This window comes from Papio anubis, chromosome 17 (genome assembly GCF_008728515.1).
Source record: "Papio anubis isolate 15944 chromosome 17, Panubis1.0, whole genome shotgun sequence".
NCBI lineage: Eukaryota > Metazoa > Chordata > Mammalia > Primates > Cercopithecidae > Papio > Papio anubis.
Genome location: NC_044992.1, coordinates 8,451,149 through 8,470,759, shown reverse-complemented (window position 1 = coordinate 8,470,759; position 19,611 = coordinate 8,451,149). Strand labels below are relative to the sequence as shown.

At 41.6% G+C, this 19,611-nt stretch overlaps 1 protein-coding gene across 3 annotated transcripts in view; it reads left to right on the top strand.

Moving 5' to 3' along the window:
• Positions 1 to 19,611, top strand: part of PIK3R5 (phosphoinositide-3-kinase regulatory subunit 5) — an 87,126-nt gene that overhangs the window by 22,909 nt on the left and 44,606 nt on the right. The window contains exon 1 of one of the 3 annotated variants that reach the window (XM_031657371.1): positions 7,416 to 8,321. The exons of the other annotated variants lie outside the window; for them this stretch is intronic. The gene's annotated coding sequence lies outside the window, so the exon portion shown is untranslated. Of the gene's footprint in view, positions 1 to 7,415; positions 8,322 to 19,611 lie in introns of those variants that run through there. 3 annotated transcript variants of the gene reach the window in all.

Below are 19,611 nucleotides of genomic sequence, written 5' to 3'. Positions count from 1 at the left end.
TGAGCTGCCGCACCTGGCTGAGAATATCTCTTTTCTTAAGAGATTGTGCTCAAGTATTAGATTGAACCTCATGAAATTGCTAATATCCTCTCATGTTTAATATGATTCAGTCAAGGCCAGGCATGGTGACTCACACCTATAATCCCAGCACTTTGGAAGGCCAAGGCAGGAGTATTGCTTGAGGCCAGGAGTTCGACACCAGCCTGGGCAATGTATTGAGACTCCATCTCTAAAAAAAAAAAAAAAAAAAAAAAATTAAATTAAAAATTAGCCAGGCTTTGTAGTGCACACCTGTAGCCCCAGCTACTCAGGAGGCTGAGGTGGAGGATCATTTGAGCCTGGGAGTTCAAGGTTGCAGTGAGCTGTGATTGTGTCACTGCACTCCAGTCTGGGCAACAGAGCGAGACCCTGTCTCCTAACGGGAAAAAAAAAAAAAAGAAAAAGTTTCAATCTGATGTTTAGGAGTGATGTGCAATGATGTCCACAGCCTGCAACTCACTTTCAAATGTTTGAGCAAAGCGCGCGCACGCGCGCGTGTGTGTGTGTGTGTGTGTGTGTGTATGACGTGATCTGCTCTGACCAGCTGGGGCAGCAGCCAAATAAGAATAAGGCTGACAGGAGATGAAGGCTGCGGAGCTTCCCTCTGTCTTCCTTCCTCCCACCCAAGACACCCCACCCCCTCCCGCAGACTGTCTTTTGGCCCTGTGCCTGTCGGGGTGCTGGTGGGGCTGAGCAGGGCCCCTGCAGATGGGGGTTTGTGACGTGGGTGAGGTGGCAGGAATGGGTGAGGCAGGAGTGGAGGCAGGAGCTTCGAGGAGGCTCCGACTATGGGTGGAACAGAGAAGAGGCCGCAGGGTGGGGGCGGGGGCAGAGAGGGGCTCTCCAGGGGCAGCTGTGTATTTCTGGATGGCGTCGGGCGGGCAGAGGCCAGGTGTGGCTTCCTGGGAGGCGGCCGAGATGAGAAGGGGCACAGATTCCAGCCCCAGCTCAAGGGTCTGCCCATTCCTCCAGGGGCTTTTGAAAGACCCCAGGACCCTGTGAGACCCTCTGCGATGAAAGGGAGAGAAGCTGGAGATGGGATGGGAGATGAAGGCCCCGTTGTGAGGAGCTGGCGGGGTGACCTCACCTCTACCTGGGCTATCAGCTCCCTGTCTCCAAGGCAACCCTGCCCCCGGAGCCTCCCTGAAGCCCCCACACCCGCCTAACGGGAAATTCTCAGATAATTCAGATGGTCATGGGAAAGCCCATACACGTAAATCCTCCTGAAGGGTCATCTGAGTAAATAGGGGGATCTTTCTGTTTACCACTGTCTTACTGCCTGCGTCTCGATGCCTGCACTGATGCCTGCCTTAGTGCAGCAGGCGGGATCGAGGGAGACCACAGGATGAACTGGCTGACAGGTGGTAACAGGTTGATATCCACAGGCCGCAGGCAGCAGGGACCACCACGGCAGGTGGTTCCCTAGAGGGCTCCTGGCCACACTCCTCTCGGGATCCTTGCGCTGCAGACCCTGCCGCCTGCCCTGCCACATCCTGTGCCCCGTCGTCGCGTGGGCCGCTCTCGAAGCACAGGCCAGATGTGCAAATTCTGCGGCTGTGCCTGGGGGCAAGCGCAGCACAGCTTGCTTTTCTTGGAAATCATTGGTGATTTGTTAGAAAAACAGGAAACATTGGGGCTGCTGGTGTACATTTTGACTTTTTTGTTTTTGTTTTTGAACTCCTTTCATCTGTCTCCGTATCAGGGTGTTTTAAGGGTATTTCTGCTCAACTCAGCCCTTCAAGCCATCTCTGGTCACTCTTCCCTCTCTGTGCATCCGCTTTTTCTCTTTCCCCTTCTTGTCTTCTGCTGCCTTCGTCCCCTAACCCCAATCACTGCGTGGGGAGGGGGCCAGATCCAGGCAACCATGGAAACGTGCTGGTGAGTCACCTTGGCCACGTGCTGCTGTGGAGCCTGGCCTCCCTGCACCTGCCTCCCCACTCTTTGCCTCCCCACCAACCCTGCATTTATCCCCCTACACTCCTCAGTCATGGTGGTTAGACAGGAAGCAAAGTGGTCTGCACAGTGGGAACTGCTGCAGCTGGGACAGCTGGAGTGGCTGCCACTGTCCTGCTGCTGACACTCAGGGATGATGTGGCTGTGATCAGAAGTTGTTCTTCCCTGCTGGGTCACAGTGGAGCTGGAGAGGCCCTCATTGCTGTACCCACTGGAACACTGAGGCTGAGAGAGGAGCAGGGATGCCTTCAATAAAGAAGAGGAAGGGGTGAGGAGGTCTGGGTCCATGCTCTGGCTGTGTCCCAACCCAGCTCCTCCCTGGCTATGTCTCAAAAACACAGCAGGGGCCGGGCACAGTGGCTCACGCCTGTAATCCCAGCACTTTGGGAGCTCGAGGCAGGCAGATCACCTGAGGTTAAAAGAGTTTGAGACCAGCCTGGCCAACACGGCAAAACCCCGTCTCTACTAAAAATACAAAAATTAGCCGGGTGTGGTGGCTCATGCCTGTAATCCCAGCTACTCGGGAGGCTGAGGCAGGAGAATCACTTGAACCTGGGAGGCGGAGGTTGCAGTGAGTCGAGATTGCGCCATTGCATTCCAGCCTGGGCAACAAGAGCAAAACTTCATCTCAAAAAAAAAAACAACCCCACAAAAACAAAAAACAAACAAACAAAAAAACCTCAGCAGGCAGGAGGCTGGGAACTGTGGTCGTTTTGTGTATGGGATCTTCAGGAAAGTGTTACAAGGCTGCTATTTGGTGGTGCTATTTCCTTGGTGAGTTTTCCTGGGTCCTGTCTTGTCAGGGGTGAGCTCTGAGGATGGCCAGTGGTTGCTTTGGGATTGTTCTTAAGCCTTCTTGCAGCGGCTCTGAATTTCATAATGTACCGCGGTGGAGAGAATCCTCTCCCATTTTATGGTCAAATAAACGGGTCCAGAGAGGTTCTCCATTCCCTAAACGGGCCCCAGTGAGGCGAGAAGGGCAGGGCCTCCCATGTGCCCAACTGCTTGCCCCAGGTGGGCTGAGCTCTGCCCCTGCGTTTTCATCATTGCAGGGGTCCTGATATCACACCTTCAGCCAGGCCCCCATCTCCCAGGGGAAGCAGGCTTAGGGGCTGCCCTCCTGAAGTCATACAAGAAGTCTGATATGAGCGATTAGAAACTCCCCACAGCTCTCTGGGGGTTGTTTTTAAAAGGAATTAAACTGTCCGGAGAGAGATGTGTAAGACTGAGCTGAGATGGGGGCCAGCGTGAGAACTGAAACACTATTTGGAGCTTTCCAGAAATACGCAGATTGGAGGAATCTGGAGTAGGGAAGGACATTGGGGCAGGAAGGTGACCCCTTCTCACACCAGGGCTCCTGAATACATGAATATCAAAAGAAAGTGACAGGCCTTGGGAGAGGGAGGGGCCACGTCCCCATTCCTCTCGACTGCACAGCTTCTCGGGAGCAGAGATTCTTAGCCAGGCATCTGTGAACTTGGATGGGGAACACGTGGCATTGTTATTTTCACTCACCTGCAACTGAAGTTCACATTTGAACGTAGGCAAAAACCACAGTCATACCAGTAGCACCTGTGACTTTGTCACCAACAGAAATCCAGATGTTTTTGTGTCACTTTGAGGTTGCAGATACCTCAAATGTCATTCATGCTCTTCACTACATTTAGGTGATCATAGTAATTAGACTCCCTGCTGGTCTTTTGTTATTTCATGTGTTAATGAGAAGAACATAGACTCCCATTTCGTAAAGCTGATGATTTAAAAATAGTTTGACCATTGTATTTCAACGTCAGTCATTTCCTTTGCAATTCTGTATATTTTATTTCATGCATTTAAAGCATTATTCTGAAGAGGGGTCTGTAGATGTCAGACTGCCAAATGGTCCCACAGTGCAGAAAAGTTTAGGAATTCCTACTGCTGGAACAATTAGGTAGAGAATTCGAGGTGTTCCTTGACAGCTGGGGAGGGCTTTGGTGGTCGGCAAGCCTGAGTTAGCATCATCGCTCTCACTTGCTGTAGATCCTGAGAAAGTGACTTTATCTCTCAGAGCCATCATTTTCTTATGTATAAAATAGAGATGAAGAATGACTACCTGAAAGGATTGCCTCTTCCAGCGTCTGACAGGTAGTAGGAACTCACTGTAGGTAGTAGCTGGTGGCAGTAGCACCAGCTTATATAAGCCCATGAGACTCAAGCAGGATTCTCTCTTATTACAGAGGAAACTCCAGGCTACATTCATTTCTTACCTGTGCCTCATGTAGAAGGGTAAACTTGGGTCATACCTGGATACTGTCTCTCATCTTTTTTCTTTTGCTCTGAGCAGGTAGCTCCCAGGTATCCAATATGAATCTTGGTCCATAAATTCAAGTATTTGAGAAATGAAATTTCAAATATATACTTGAAATGCTTCAAGTATATTTGAGAAATGCTTGGTATGCCCACACAGTGAAATATTACTTGGTCATAAAAAGGAGTAAGTACTGTTACATACTACGACATGGATGAACCTAGAAAACATGCGCTAAGTGAAACAAACCAGATGCAAAAGACCACGTATCATATGACTTCATTTATATGAAATGTCCAGAATAAGCAAACCCATAAAGACAAAAAGTAGATGAGTGGTTGCCAGAGTTAATAAGGGGAGGGAGAATGGAGAGTGATTGCTAATAGGTATAGGGTTTCTTTTTGAAGTGATGAAAATGTTCTGGGATTAAATAGTTGTGATGCTTACATACTTAGTGAGTATACTAAAAGCCACTGAAGTGTATACTTTAAAATGTAAAGTTTATGTTATTAAGTACAGCTCAAGAAAAAAGGTAAAAATCATTCCCTAACCTATGGACATTGAAAAGATAATAAAAGAATATTATGAACAACTCTATGCCCGCCAGTTTGGTAACTTAGATGAAATGGAATAATTTCTTATTTCTATTAAAACTCATACAAATAGAAGTAGATTATCTGAATAGGCCTGTATCTATTAAATAAATTGAATCAATAATTGATAATCTTCCAAAACAAAAAGTTTCAGGCCCAGAGGGTTTCACTGGTTAATTCTACCAAACATTTAAAAAAAATGGCCAGGTGCGGTGGCTCACACGTGTAAGCCCAGCACTTTGGGAGACTAAGGCAGGCAGATCACCTGAGGTCAGGAGTTCAAGACCAGCCTGGCCAACATGGTGAAACCCCATCTCTACTAAAAATACAAAAAAATTAGCTGGGTATGGTGGCAGGTGCCTGTAATCCCAGCTAGTCGGGAGGCTGAGGCAGGAGAATTGCTTGAACCCGGGAGGTGGAGGTTGCAGTGAGCCGAGATCATGCCATTGCACTCCAGCCTGGGCAACAAGAGTGAAACACACACACACAAAAGAAAAAATGGTGGCAACTCTCTACAGTCCATTCCAGAAAATAGAAGAAGAGGGAATGCTTCCTGACTCATTCTATGAGGCCAGCATTACCTAATACCAAAACCAGACAAAAATATTACAAAAAAGGAAAACTACAGATCAATATCTTTCATTAATATAGATGTGAAAATCCTCAACAAAACATTAGCAAATTGAATCCAACGATACATGAAAAGAATTATAAATCACAGCCAAGAGGGATTTGTTCTGGATATGCAAGGCTGATTCAATATTTGAAAGTCAATTAATGTAGTTAATTACATCAACAGGCTGAAGAAGAAAAATCATAAAACTAGACACAGAAGAAACATTTGACAAAATCCAATACCCGTTTATGATAAAAATTCTCAGCACACTAGAAATAGAGAGGAACTTCTTCAGCCTGATAAATACTTACATGAAAAACCTACAGCTAACATTATGGTGAGAAACCAGATGTTTTCCCATTAAGATTGGGACCAAGGCAAAGATGTCTTCGCTTACCACTCATATTTAACATCGTACTGGAAGTCCTACCTAATGCAAAAATATAAGAAAAGGAGATGAAAGGTATACAGATTGGGAAGGAAGTTTCTGTTCACCAATAACATGATTGTCTATGTATAAAATCCCAAAGAATCAACAACAGCGAACAACAACATTCCTGGAACTGAGCAATTATAGTAAGGTTGCAGAGTGCAAGACAAATACACGAAAGTCAAGTGCTTGCCTATATACCAGCAATGAACAATTGGAATTTGAACTAAAAATACAATACCATTTACATTAGCACCAAAAAAATGAAATAATCAAATATGAATCTAACAAAATATATGTAAGATTTATATGAGAAAACAACAAAATGGATGGAAAAAATCTACAAAAATCTAAATAAACGGAGAGGTATTCCATGTTCATGTATAGGAAGACTCGCTGTCAGTTCTTCCAACTTTATCTATAGACTCAATGCAATCTCAATCAAGACTCCAATAAATTACTTTGTGAATATTGACAAACTCATTCTAACACTTATATGAAAAGAAAAAGACCTAGAATAAACAACACAATATTGAAGAAGAACAAAGTCAGAAGATTGACATTACTAACTTACTAAGACCTGCTATAAAGACTTACAAGAATTACTATAAAGGCACATCCATACAACGGAATATTATTCAGTAGAAGAAGAAAAGAGCTATCAAGCCATGAAAAAACGTGGAAGAACCTTAAGTGCATGCATATTGCTAAATGAAAGAAGCCAATCTGAAAAAAACTACATACTGTACAATCCCAACTATGTGATGTCCTGGAAAAGGTCAAACTATGGAGGCAGTAAAAAGAAGAATGGCTACCAGATGCTGGAGGGAGTAGGATGAATAGATGGAGTATAGCGGATTTTCTGGGCAGTGAAAATATTCTGTGATACTGTAATGTGTATTGATGTGATATATTTGGAGAAACCCATAGAATTGTACAACACAAAGAGTGTACCCTAATGCACACTGCGGACTTCAGTGACTACTCTTATATCAATATTGGTTTATTAATTTTAACGAATGAACCACGCTAATGGAAGATATTAATAATAGAGGAAACCGTGGGCGGGAGGGGAAAGGAGAGGGAGTATATAGGAACTCTTTGTACTTTCTGTTTAATATTTCTATAAACCTAAAACTACTTTAAGAATTAAAGTCTATAAAAGAAAAAGAAATAACCACTTTCTTCTTCTTCTTCTTCTTCTTCTTCTTCTTCTTCTTCTTCTTCTTCTTCTTCTTCTTCTTCTTCTTCTTCTTCTTTTTTCTTCTTTCTTCTTTCTTCTTTCTTCTTTCTTCTTTGTTTGAGATGGAGTCTCGCTCTGTCGCCCAGGCTGGAGTGCAGTGGCGCAATCTCAGCTCACTGCAAGCTCTGCCTCCCCGGTTCATGCCATTCTCCTGCCTCAGCCTCCCGAGTAACTGGGACTACAGGCGCCCGCCACCATGCCCGGCTAATTTTTTGTATTTTTAGTAGAGACGGGGTTTCACTGTGTTAGTCAGGATGGTCTCAATCTCCTGACCTCGTGATCTGCCCGCCTCGAGCTCCCAAAGTGCTGGGATTACAGGCGTGAGCCACTGTGCCCAGACTTGTCTTCTTACATTGACTGAAATCCGATGCAAAGCCCCATCCTGCCAGGAGCTGTCCAGGAGCTCAGAGCTATTCACTTTCCTGCCACAAACCTTCCTCAAGGTGGTTGTCTTCTTAGTTAGCATGGAGATAGAGTGAGGGGAGGGCATAATGTACAGAAAGAAATACATTCATAGAAATATAAATTGTCCTGTATTTGTACTCTGAGGTCTTAGGAACAGCTCTGGGGAAGCTTGGGTTCTGACCTGAATCTCTTCCTTTGGCCTCTGGCAGAGGAAACACGGAAGGAAGCAGGTCTCCCAGGCAACCTGCCCACACAGTGGGTGGCCAAAAACGACTCGTTCAACACCTCTGAAGACTGACTCACTGGGACGTTGCAATAGACGTGATTTCCCCTTGAAGCCAGAGGAATATCCCCGATTGCTCATATGGTCATAACATCATGGGCACATATTTGGGCGGGGCTTTGGTTTGCACACTCATGTAACTTTCCAGGGAGAATCTGCCCAGACCCTCTGCCAGGCACTGGGGTTAGAACCATATGGTAGATGGGACACTGACGTCAGAGCTGAAAGCCCGCTAGAGAAATAGGCGGTTACAATGCAGGCACAGTGGAACCAGAGAGGCTCTGGGAGCTGAAAGGGTGGGGGTGGACATGCAGCCAAGCCTGGGGGTCAGAAGTTCTCCCCTGAAGAAGTGACCTGGAAATGGAAGACAGAAGAATGCATATTAGGATCCACATCAGAAGCAGGGAAACGTGGGCGAAATGTTTCAGGCAGAGGCAGCACATGCAGGAAGAAGTTTTTATGGAGAGGAAAGGTAAAGTTTTGAGACTGGCCAGGGAAGAAGGGCACAGACCTCTTGGGGTCTAGTGAGCCATGTTATGGGCTTGAGTTTTGATTCAAGGCAATGAAAACCCATAGGAATGGTCTCAGAGGGCTGGGAGAGAATGATGGAATCAGATATGCTTTCTCAGAGACAACCGTGCAAAGAACAACATGTATACTGTGGTTCTATTTATGCTTAAAAACCCATGATACGACTTATTGTGTTCATCTATGTGTGCTTAAATCATCAGTACCAGATTGTCTTGATTACTGTAGCCCTAGAGCAAATCTTGAAGTCAGATAGGATGAGTCGTCCACCTTTGTCCTTTTCCCAAACCGTGTTAGCTATTTTAAGTCTTCGGTATTTCTGTATACCAAAGGCATATTATCCATTTCTATTTTTTAAAGTTTGCTGAGATATTGACCGGGATTGCATTGAATCCATAGATGAACTTGGAGGAAAACTGACAAAATATCAATATTGAGTCTTCTGACTCATAAATATGGTGTATCTCTCCACGTATTCGTTGATTTATCTTAGCAATGTCTTGTAGTTTTAATGGTGGGGGTTTTCCACATTCTTTGGTAAACTCCCTAAGAATTTCAGCTTTTTGATGCTATTATGAATAGTGTTTCTAAAAACTTCACTTTCTAATTAGTAGTTATTAACACATAGAAGTACAATTGACTTTTAAATACTGACTTTGTATTCTGCAATCTTGATAAATTCACGTATGGTAGTTTTTCATAGATTCCTTAGGATTTTCTAAGTATACAGTCATGTCATCTCAGAGTAAAGACAGCATTACTTCTTCCTCCCTGATATATATGTGTTTTTTTCCTTGCCTCATGGCAATAGCTATGACCTCCAGTACAATGTTGAATAGAAGTGGTGAGAACACACATCCTTGCTTTGTTCCCAATAGTCGGTGAAAAGCGTTCAGTTTTCACCTTTCAGTATGATGTTAACTATAGATTTTTCATAGTTGCTCTTTATAAGTTCAAGCAGTTCCCTCTTACCGAGAGTTCTTATAAACGGGGGTTGAATGTTTTCAAAGGTTTTGTATGCATCCATGAAGTGGTTATGTGATTTTTTTTCACCCTTCTTTTTTTTTTTTTTTTTTTTTTTTTTTTTGAGACAGAGTCTCGCTCTGCCGCCCAGGCTGGAGTGGAGTGGCCGGATCTCAGCTCACTGCAAGCTCCGCCTCCCGGGTTCACGCCATTCTCCTGCCTCAGCCTCCCGAGTAGCTGGGACTACAGGCGCCCGCCACTGCGCCCGGCTAGTTTTTTGTATTTTTTAGTAGAGACGGGGTTTCACCGTGTTAGCCAGGATGGTCTCGATCTCCTGACCTTGTGATCCGCCCGTCTCGGCCTCCCAAAGTGCTGGGATTACAGGCTTGAGCCACCGCGCCCGGCCTCACCCTTCTTTATTAATGTGGTGAATTACATGAATTTTTGAAAGTTAAAACAACTTTCCAAATACAGCATTCCAAGTGGATAAGTCCCATTTGGTCTTTTTATATATTTTTACTTATTTTGGAAATGATTATATTCATGTATTTCTAGACTTCATTTTTAACTGTGTTGTTAGGAATTTTTGCGTCATGAAATGTAAAATTAGAGATACTGATCTGTAATATTCTTTGTTTGGTAGTGTTCTTGTCTGGTTTCAACATCAGGATTATGCTGGTTTCATCAATGAACTGGGAAGTGTTTCCTCCTCTATTTTATGAAAGAATTTGAGTATGATTGATAATATTTCTTTCTTAAAGATTTGATAGAATAGCTTTTTAAAAAACATTTTTAGTAATACATGTCTGCTGGTGACCATCTTTTCAGCGTCTTTTTGTCTTTGAATGTCTTTATTTTCATTATTTAAAAATAGTTTTATCTATGACTTTCTTCACTTCCCAACCCCTTTGATTATTTTTATAGTTATTTTCATGAAAAATTTACAAACATTAAAATGTAAAAACTTTAACTGTACAATTTTGACAAATGTGTATATCCATGTCACCCACGGACCTAACAATATATAAAACATTTCAATCATACCATTAAGTTTCCTAATTTTTGTTTTTGAAGAATATGTCCACTGGATATAGAATTTTAGGTTGAAAGTCCTTTTGTGTTTTGTTTTCCTTTAAGCACTATAAAGATGTGTATCACTGTATCCTAGTTTGCGTTGTTTCTAAGGAGAAGTCAGTAGTTTTTCTAATTGTTGTTTTCCACATACAATGTGTCTTTTTCTTCTGGCTGCTTTTTGAGATTTTCTCTTTATCTTTGATTTTCAGCAATTAACTGTGATGTACCCAGGTGTGGTTTTCTTTGCACGTATCCTTCTTGGGTTTTTAGAGCTTCCCAGATCTATGGGTTAATATTTTTTATTAAATTTCGGAACATTTTGGCCATTATTTCTTAAAATATTTTTCTGCCGCCATTTTCTTTCTTCTCTCTTTTTGAGACATCAGTTACGTATCTCTTAGAACTTTTGGTTGTGCTCAGAGGTCACTGACACTCCGTCCATATTTTGAAAACCTTTTTTATTTTCTATGTTTTAGTTTGAATGGTTTCTATCGTTTAGGTTCACTGATCTTATTTTTGCATGTCCAGTCTTTTATTCAGTCCATCCAATGAACTTTTCTTTTCAGAGGTTGTGTTTCCCTCTGGTAATAGATTTCCATTTGGTTCTTTTAAAATAGCTTCCAGGCTGGGCGCAGTGGCTCACGCCTGTAATCCCAGCACTTTGGGAGGCCGAGGCGGGCAGATCACCTGAGGTCGGGAGTTCGAGACCAGCCTAACCCACATGGTGAAACCCTGTCTCTACTAAAAATACAAAAATTAGCTGGGCATGGTGGTGCGTGCCTGTAACCCCAGCTACTTAGGAGGCTGAGGCAGAAGAATTGCTTAAACCTGGGAGGCAGAGGTTGCAGTAAGCCAAGATCGCACCACTGCACTCCAGCCTGGGCGGCAGAGTGAAAAAAAAAAAAAAAAGGTTTCCAATTCCCTTCTGAGATTTCTCCATCTGTTAACTTGCTCTCTCCATTTTTCCTTGAAATCTCCGAACATATTCATAATAAAGTCTTTGCCTCCTAATTTCAACATACCTACTGTCTTTGGGTTTATTTTATTCAATTACTTCCCTGGTAATGAATTGCATTTTTCACATTTTTCTTCATTTTCATCTGTCTAGTAATTTTTTCAGTGTATTCTAGACGTTATGGATGCTACAATGTTGAGCATCTGGATTTTCTTGTTTTTCTTTAAAGAATTGTATTCTGGCAGGCAGGTGGATAAGCAGGATCCTTTCAAGTGTTCCTTAAAATTTAATGGATGTCTAGATGTCAAGCATTGCCTTTCTGGGATCTCAGTTGAATACCTGAGGTATCCAGTGAGATTCCTCCACCCTGGCTGATTGGAAATCTAATGTCTTCCAGCACTGTGCAACTTGTAGAACCTCTGTTCAACTCCAGGCTTTCCAGTAGCTGTTTCTGCCAGGCTTCATGAGGTCTTACCCTGCATGCACAGCTTAGTATTCAGCTAATGTCTTCTTGAGCTCTTCTTTTTCACATTTCCCTCTTTTCCAGTTCTTTGCCCGACACATTCCAGCCGTTTCTAGAGTTGCAAACTCCAATTTCTGTCTCCTCAACTCGGAAAGCCCTCCGTACTCTGCTTGGGTTCTACCTCTGTGCTTCAAACCATGGAAGTGCCTTCCAGCAGAATCCCAGGGAAATCAAGAGGCTCCCCTTGTGTGTTTCCCTTCCCTCAGGGATTACAGTCCTGCGTTTGCCTGTTGCCCAGTGTCTATAAACAGTTGCTTCAACTGTTTTGGGTAGTCTTACAATTGTCCATGGAGGGAGGCTTAGTGCTGTGCTAATTATCCCTTCTCGTCTGATGGTGAAAGTACCCCTTCTTTGGGGTGGACTCTCGAATATCACCTCTTTTATGAGATAAATCTATTTGAGTACGATCTGTGGGATTTTAAAAAATAAAGTTTTTATAAAAAGGATCTTTAAGAAGGATAAAGATCAGAATATTGGCAGTGGTTATTCTGGATAGTTTTAAAGCTTATATTTTAACATTCTAAACTTATCTGTACAAGACTTTGAAGTTTGGTTTTTAAATTAGACCTTTACATTTTGAGATAAATCATGGATTCATATGTAGTTCTATGAAATAATAAAGAGAGATCCTTTGTACCCTTTTATCAGTTTACTCCAATGGCAACATCTTGCAAAACAAATAGGACAATATCACAACCAGGATATTGACCTTGATACAGTCAAGATACAGAATATTTCCATCACCACAGGGATCCCTCATGTTGCCCCTTTTTAGCCACACCCACTTCCCTCCTGCCCCTGCCCTAATGCTAACCCCAGCAACCACCAGTATGTTCTCCCTTTCTATGATTTTGTGACTTTAAAAGTATTATGTAAGGAGATAATATATTATGCATTCTTTTGGCATTGACTTTGTTTTTATTCAGCATACTTTTCTGGAAGTTAACCTAGGTTGTTGTGTGTATCAATAGTTATTTCCTTTCAATTGCTGAGTAATATTCACAGTATAGATGGACCACAGTTTGTTGAAACCTTCACCTATTGAAAGACGTTTAGTTTGTTTTCAGTTTTTGGCCGTTTTGAGCAAAGCTGTTGTAAACATTCATGTACAGGTTTTTGTATGGCTGTAAGTTTTCCTTTCTTTGAGATAAATGCTCAGGAGCGCAATTACTGGGCCACACGGTAGTTTTAATGTACGTTATTTAGTGTTATAAATTTCTCTCTCAGAACTGCTTTAACTGTGTCCCACCAGTTTTGATACATTGTACGTTCATTTTCATTCCTTCAGTGAATTTTTGGATTTCCCTTGAGACTTCCTTTTTGGCCCATGAATTATTTAGAAGTTGGTTTAGTTTTTGAGTGTTTGGAGATTTTTCTGTGATCTTTCTATTATTGATTGCTAGTTTGATTCCGTTGTGGTCATAGAATGCACTGTGCATGATTTCAGTTATTTTTAAGTAATTGAAATTTTGGTTGTTTTAAGGCTCAAGTTATGATCTATCTTGGTTTATGTTCCACAGGTACTTGAAAAAAATGTGTGTTGTGCTGTTGTTAGGTGGAGTGCTCTATACATGTTGATTAGATCCTGTTGACTGATGGTGTTGTTTAATTATTATGCATCATTGCTGATTTTCTTTTTTCTTTTCTTTTTTTTTTTTTTTTTTGAGATGGAGTCTCGCTCTGTCGCCCAGGCTGGAGTACAGTGGCGTGATCTCTGATTTTCTTTATAGTTGTCCTATCAGTGCTTGAGAGAAGGATGCTGAAGTCTCCAATTATTTCTTGTTTTTTACTGTTTTTAAATTTGATCGCTTTTGGGGTACAGGTGACTTTTGGTTATGTGGATGAATTGTATAATTGTTAAATCTGGGATTTTAGTGGACTCACCATCTGAGTAGTGTACATGGTACCCAGTAGTTGGTTTTTCATCACTCACCCCCTTCCATGTCTCACCCATTCTGAGTCTATGATGTCCATTATACAACTCTGTATTCCTTTGCAAACCCATAACTTACCTCCCACTTATAAGTGAGAACATGTGGTATTTAGTTTTCTGTTCCTGCCTTAATTTACTTGGGATAATGGCCTCCAGCTTCATCCATGCTGCTGCAAAGGACATGATTTTGTTCTTTTTTTTGACTGCATAGTATTCCATTGTGGCAGTCCCGAGTTATAAATATGAGTTTCTCTATTTTTTCTTTCTGTTCTCTGAGTTTTTGCTTCACATATCTTTTTGATGTGAATACATTTAGGTTTGCTGTGTCTTTTAGTGAATTGAGCTTATGTCATTATATAATGTCCCGCTCAAAAAAAAAAAAAGTCCCTCTCTGCTTCTGGTAATTCTCTTTGCTCTGAACTCCACGTTATCTGATATTAATATAGCCATTGCTGCTTTCTTTAAATTAATGCTTGCATGATATATATTTTCCCACCCTTTTACTTTCAATTTGTATATATGTTTATATATAAAGTGAGTTTCTCGTAGACAGCAAATAGTTGGGTTATGTTTTATAATTCACTACAAATCTCTGTCTTTTAACTGGCTTATTAAATCCATTTAAATATAATGTAATTATTGATATGCTAGGGCTCAATTCTGCTATTTTATTACTGGTTTTGCATAGTTTCCTATGGACTAATTGAGCGTTCTTCAGAATTCATTTTTTATTTTATCTATAATGTTTTTATATGTATTTTGAATGGTTGCTCTATATATTGTTACTTACCACAGTCCACTGTTATCATTTTGCCAGTCCTAGTGAACTATACCTCCCTTTATTTCCCTTTACATACCCCATTGATAATATGATTGTCTTAAATATTTACTCTGCATACATTTAATGCTACATCAGACTGTGTTATTTTTTATTCAGCCATCTAAGGTAACTTAGAAAACTCAAGAGGAGAAGGAAAGTCTATTGTATTTACCCAGATTTTTGCCTTCCTTATTACTTCTTCCTGATGTTCCAAGATTTCTTTCTTTTATCATCCTTTTTTTCTGTTTAGAGAATTTCCTTTGGCTATTCTTCTAGAGTAGGGATGCTGGTGACAAATTCTCTCAGTTTTTCTTCCTCTGATAATATCTCGATTTCCTCTTCATTCCTGAAGGATGTTTTGCTGAATATTGGACTCTAGGCTGACAGTGCTTATCCTTCAGCAATTAAAATGTTATTCCACTTCCTTCTAGCCTTCATAATTTTTGATGAAAAGTACACTGTCATTCAAATTATATTTCATCTAAGGTAAGGTGTTGTTTCTCTCTTGACCCTTTCAAGATTTTTTCTTTGTCTTTAGTTTTCAGAATTTTGACTATGAGATGTCTTGGTGTGTATTTCTTGGCTTTATCCTGTTTATGGTTCACACAGCCTCTTAAAACTGTAGTTTTATATATTTTGCCAAATTTGGCAAGTTTTATGTGATTATTTATTCAAGTACTTTTTCAGCCCTTCCTTCTTTCTCCTCTCCTATTGGGACTTCAATTATAGACATTTTGTTAGATCCCCTGTTTTAGTCCCACAGGTTCTGAGGCTTCGTTCATTTTTCTTCATTTGTTCTCTATTGTTCAGATTAGATAATATGATTGTTATATATTCAAGTTCACTGATTCTTTCTTCTATCCCCACCATTCTTTTTCCTATACCTCTCCATTGAGCCTACCCATTGAGTTTTTTTTTAATTTCAGTTATTTTCTTTCTCAATTCTATAATTTTATTTAATACTTACTTATATCTTCTATTTCTTTGCTGAGACTTTCCTATTTTTCATTTGTCTTAAAAGAGTTTAAGCTCATTGAAGCATTTTTGCTGATGACTGCTTTAAAATCTTTGTCAGGTAATTTAAAAAATCTGTCACATTGGTGTTGGCATCCATCATTATCTTTTCCCATTCAGTTTGAGATATTCCTTCTTCCTTCTTCTTGATGTGACAAGTTATTTTTTATTGAAATGTGGACATTTTGGGTATCATGATAGTTATGAGGCTTTAATTTTTGTTTAAACCTTCTATTTTATCTAACACATCTCCAACAGGAGAAGAGTAGGGGGCACTGCCTCATTACCGGGGGTAGAAGTTCAGGTTCCACACTTAGCCTCCATTGCCAAGTTTTAAGTGATTATTTCTTCAAGTACTTTTTCAGCCTGGCCTTCTTTCTCCTCTCCCACTGGAACTCCAACCACATGAATGTTAGACTTTTTGTCTGACATTACTAATGAGTGGCATGAGAGTTCCAGCTTCCTATTAGGTTTTGTCTTTGTTTGTGCTGCTATAAAGGAATACCTGAGGCTGAGTCATTTATGAATAAAAGAGGTTTATTTGGCTCACAGTTCCACAGGCTGTACAAGAAGCATGGCGTCAACATCCACATCTGGTGAGTGCCTCAAGCCACATGCAGTCATGGTGGAGGGTTAAAAGTTGCTGGTGTGAAGAAATCACATGGTGGGAAACTGGGTGCAGGGGAAATGTGCCAGGCTGTCAGGGGAACTAAGCTGATTCCCAACTAGTTCTCAGGAATGAAGAGTGAGTACTCACTCACTCCCATGAGAATGACACAAAGCCATTCATGAGAGATGGGCTCCAACCATCCGAGTAACTCTCACCAGGCACCACCTCCAACACTGGAAATCAGATTTCAACATGAGACTTGCTGAGGCCAAGAAAACATATCCAAGTTCTACCAGGCCTCCACTGAGAAGTCTCTGGCTAGAAAGGGTAGGAGTGCCTCATTACTGCTACAATGCCACCACAGCAGAGGGGATGAACTCATTACTTTTGGGCAGTGTTAAAAGTCTTGACTCCCTACTAGGCTTCCTCTGACATCATCTTATCGTGGGGGTGTCTCTTTACTGTCTGGTGGGGGTGGAAGTCCAGGCTCCTCATTGGTGTCCAGTAACATTGTGGAGTGGGAGGGGGCTCAGTATCACTAACGGAGATAGAAGACCTGGCTATCTACTTGGCTTTTTCAGACAGTGCCCATGGCAGGGGATTTGGGGAGCCTCATTACAGCCTGGCCAGAGTGGACGTCTAGGCTGATTAATTGGCTTTTGCTGGTGGAGGTGGCACCACAATTTTCCCTGTGGAGTTTGGCTGCAATAGAGCAGATATTGTCTAAACGTGTCTGTCTTGCTAAGTTGCCTCTTTCTTTGGGCTTTGGCTAGAGAGAGAAGGCTTTTGTGGGGGCTTTATTTTAAATCTGCACCCATTGGTTTTTTTCAGACTGCAGGCTCTTCAGCTCCAAGTCTGGAATATGTAAGGCAAAAAGAAGCCAGGGAATTCACCCACGCCATTCCTTGTCCCCAGGGTCCCTAGCCTGAATGCCTTCTCTCTCTCTTTCAGGGTCTCTTATGTTAGTTTTATATATAATCTTCAGTGCTTGTAGTTGTATTTTAAATGAAATAGGGAAAAGCATATCTACTCCACTTGCCCAGCACCATTTTTAAATTTTTTATGTACATTATCTATGTGATAAAAAACACATAATACTACTATATATTATATGATATATGGTATATATATCATATTATACTATATATAGTGTATATATATAATACTATACTATTGTCTATGTGATAAAAACAAGGCATAAAATGTGTATTATGAAAAATATTTATAAAAAATAAAAATTATTCCTATTTTTACCTCCCAGATATAATTGCTGTTAGCATTTTGATGTGTAACCATGTCGGGTAGTGACATGGTTTGGCTCTGTGTCCCCACCCAAATCTCATCTCCAATTATACTTCCCATAATTCCCATGTGTTGTGGGAGGGACCTGGTGGGAGATAATTTGAGTCATGGGAGCAGTTTCCCCCATACTGTTCTTGTGGTAGTGAATAAGTCTCACGAGATCTGATGGTTCTATCAGGGTTTTTGCTTTTGCATCTTCCTCTTTTTTCTCTGGCCGTTGCCGTGTAAGATGTGGCTTTTGCCTCCTGCCGATTCTGAGGCCTCCCCAGCCGTGTGGAACTGTAAGTCCAATTAAACCTCTTTTTCTTCCCAGTCTCAGGTATGTCTTTATTAGCAGCATGAAAATGGACTAATACAGGTAATTTTCCTTTTGACATCGATATAGACATTTGTTTTTCAAGCTGGAAGCACCTTAGGGTTCTTTTGGTCACCATGACAGCAAATGAACTTGTGCTAGGTAAAGAAAAACAAAAAGGAACTTGACAGAAGGATCCTGGGGCATCTCATAAACCCAGCTCTTCTGAGCAAAGCTTCCCAAAACAGTTGCCTCTGTGTCACTTATTCTCTCTCTTCCGCCCATTCCATTTGGTCTTCTCTTCCTGCACTTGTTCCTTCATGGTCACTCAAACCCTCCACGTCACCAAATCCAGTGGCCACTTCTCTGCCCTCATGCTGTAGATCTTGCAGCAGCATTCCTCACTCCCTCCTTGAAACATGCTTGTTATAAATCCTGTGACATCATGTTCTCCTCCTGCTCATGAGCTGCATCTTCTCAGTGTCCTTTTGGTGATACTTCCGGGGCCAACTCTTAACACTGGAGGTGTTCTCCTCACTCTTCTCACATCACATGGTTCACAGCCTCAGTGGTCACAGCACAATGTGAACTCCCAAACAGAGAGCTGTAGCCCAGACCTCTCCACTGGGGTCTGAAGGGGATAGAACTCGGACAAAGCAGGACTCTTCTTCTCTTCTCCCAAATTGTCCTCTCCCCAAACTTCTCCATCTCAGTGAATGTGATGCATCAGTCTACATTAAAGGAAAAGAAAAAAGGGGATGAAGCATCCAAGGAAAAAGTGCACACCCACTCGGGGACCAAAGTGTACTCAGCCGTGATGCAAGCTGTATCGACTTATTATAGAGATTTGGGCCTGAGCCTAAGCCTGGATTGTCTTAATCCATTTCCATCAGACTTAGACATAATGTCAATCCCTGATTCTGGCCTGTCAGTGTTGGTTTCAGTTTGGATTGTATGCATTCCTTTTTTCTCTATCTATCTATCTATCTATCCATCCATCCATCCATCCATCCATCTACTATCTATCTATCTATCTATCTATCTATCTATCTATCTATCCATCTATCCATCTATTATCTAACTATCTATCTGGTATGTTTGGTGAGAAATTGGGAGAGACTGCATCAGTGCCTGATGCCCTAATGTCATAGTAAATGATCCTTTAGAGTTCTAGAGAGTTCTAGACTGGGCTAAACGGGACTCTTGACATCAGTGTTTGTTCCATAAAAAGTTGTAAAAACCACACCTGGCCAAGTATCAGGAGGAGCGTCTGATTTCAGTTCTGTCCACAAACCCTGAGGAGTATTTGTTTTCTTGTTAGAGAGGTTTCGCTCTAAAGCATATTCATGAATGGGATTGGCGGGGAGGGGAGGGGAGAAGTTGAGAGATTTTTCTTGCATAATTGAGCAAGAGTTCAAAGAGAGTAAAAAGGAGACTAGAGAAAATGGGTGTGCCCATGTCTGAAAACAATGACCTGCTGTCGGATTAATGGAGAGAAGATGGGGTGGTAAATGGTTTATCACTCTGGAAGAGAAGAAAATCTGTGCAAGGGAAAAGATAATGGATTGGACTGCTCTACCCCAAACATATTCTGATAGTAAAGCATCTAGAAGTCACAGTGCTCTGGAAGAATAAAAATCTTCCTTGCCCAAAACTATGAAATATTCATGTCTGTCTTACAAACTAGAAATGATTCTATCTGTAGAAAGTGAGCAGCCTGTGTCAGACTGCAGGTGGCTCACGCC